Raw genomic sequence first — 2,430 nt, forward strand, 5'->3', positions numbered from 1 at the left:
ATATATATGCGCGTGCGAGCAAATTATAACGTCACCTTGGGTCAACTGACTACCTCAAACTAAGGAGGAATGATTGCACCCTCAGTTTCAGCTATCTTGGTCCACATACTAATTTTATGGTCGACTCGTTTTTTTTTTGTGCCTATTTTTATTGTTTTAATTTCGTTATCAGTGTATGTTATGTAATTATTATATAAGTTAAACGAATAATGAATTAAAAGATAAATACCATTGTAATCGGTTAAAGAATGGATTGAGTGTGACAGAATGAAACAGGCTTTTAATATTTGGCTTATATTTATATATTACTACGGGCCACGACAGGTTCAGAACCTGAATGAAAATTGCTACGTAACGCCAAACCGGGTCCCGCCAGACCGTCGTCTTTTTTAGTACAATTTGTACCACTTATTTGGTAATACTGTAATTCTTAAGATTAGCATTAGGCTATATTTGGGCGTTTCAGTAGGTATTCAACAACTAGTTCCTCCTCAATTTGTCCTTTTATGGACTTTTCTCATTTTTATCAATGTTAATCTGATTTAAATGAGAAATAAATCAGTAAATAAATCGACTACACGGAAGTAAGTTAACTAAGAGACAAAATCAGAGGTAACCAACACCGTATATCATGAGTCATCGTGTTTCATGGTTCCATCGGTAAAGCTATGGCGACCATTGTTATTTAAAAACGCTAAAATGCAGCCCTGTTGTTAATCCAATCATATAACAATGTTTAGAGAACTAGGCTACCGATGACGTGAGAAATTGTTTTAAATTTATTTTTTAGGTTCTTCCTGGTGTCAGGGATAACCTACCATTTCGTATCTGGGGAAAACATCGATTTGGTTAGTTGTAGCTCATAGAGTGCTAAAACATGTGAGCTCCCTCTGTTTTTGGGAAATACACTCAGAGACATGCTAAAAGTTGAATTTAATTTTTTATGCTATATGATATCATGGTCCCATGTAGGAATCTAAATTAATTCCTCCATGATGATATTAACAACTTAGAGTAAATAGACAGCAAATGTGAGAAAATTATAACAATCATTAATTAAATTAAAGCTAATGCCAACTTACTCAATGATGACTTTTATTAGACATCTAAGAAATATTTTATATTTACATTATAAGTTCTCTGAATGCAAGAAGATATCATTGGTATATTTTAAAGATTGTGGAACACAAGAAAAAAATATCGAATTCCTGCTTTGCATTCTACATGTTTCATGTGTTTATCTTTATTCTGTACTACTGTACTACTACAATTTTTTAACTAAAATATATTTATGTCTTATTCTTATCAGTCTGACCAAGTTCATACTTGGTTATTACTAAGATTAGTACAATACTTCCCCTGGTTCCTAGGCTGGCCCAACTGGAAAAAAAATCCGGTGATACATAACACCAGACATGGGTTTTCCAGCCTATCACTAAGCACTTTTGTAATTTTTCTCCTTTTTTGCTTCTCTAATGCGAAATATCAATCGAAATTACACGGAAATAAGTTAACCAATAGGCCTATGTAGCAAAAGCTTATTGGTTATTATTGTACAGTACTTCATTGTTTGACAATGGCACGGCATAAATGAAACCGAGTCAAAAGTCAATATAACCTTATCTTGAGGTGTATACTCAACATGCTTTCAAAATGACTATTGAAAATATTTTGTCCTTTCCTGATGCACTGCTGACAAGCGCGTAGGGGGACATAACTACCTCAAGCATTGTGTGCGCTATCTGTTCGGCTTACTTTGCTCCACATACTATTGTTATGGTCAACTCGGGATTTTTTTATAATTCTATTTTTTTTCGTTATCAGTGCATAGATCTGTACTATTATAATTAAGTTACGAAAGAAAGACGGAATACCATAATGGAATCAGTGTAGAAATATTGTATTAGGCCTCCTACTATTTGGAATGTTAGGTTCATATTCTACAATTCCTGACCGCGCACTAAGTTTGTCACTGCACTGATGTTAAAGCCTGAAAGGTTTATTTTCGCATTAATAATTTTATTTCATACTGTATATTTCATCTTTCAATTACAAAACAATTACTGTAAGAAAATTACATTTGAAGACACGAGATAAGTGAGCCGAATATTGAGCTATCTCCAACCCTAAACAAAATTTTTAAACCATACGAATACAAAATGTGTACATGAATTGAAAATTACATTCCATCAGATATGCGTACCATACTGAACTGATGTGTTAATTGAGCTCTCAAGAAAAAGTATCCTAAATTGCTCAAATTACCAAACTTGTTATATCATACCCTAATAGTTAAAATAACTAAGAAGAAGAAAATCAAACATGGAAACCAGATCTGCTAAACCGAAACAAGGAAAGGGTAAATCCATTGTCAAGAAGGACGTAGGCCTAGGCCAACCTGATTCAGCTACAAAGGACCCGGAAATAGTG

This window comes from Anneissia japonica, unplaced genomic scaffold (assembly GCF_011630105.1).
Source record: "Anneissia japonica isolate Jap-2015-1 unplaced genomic scaffold, ASM1163010v1 scaffold4128_len50567_cov110, whole genome shotgun sequence".
In the NCBI taxonomy this organism is placed as follows: Eukaryota; Metazoa; Echinodermata; class Crinoidea; order Comatulida; family Comatulidae; genus Anneissia; species Anneissia japonica.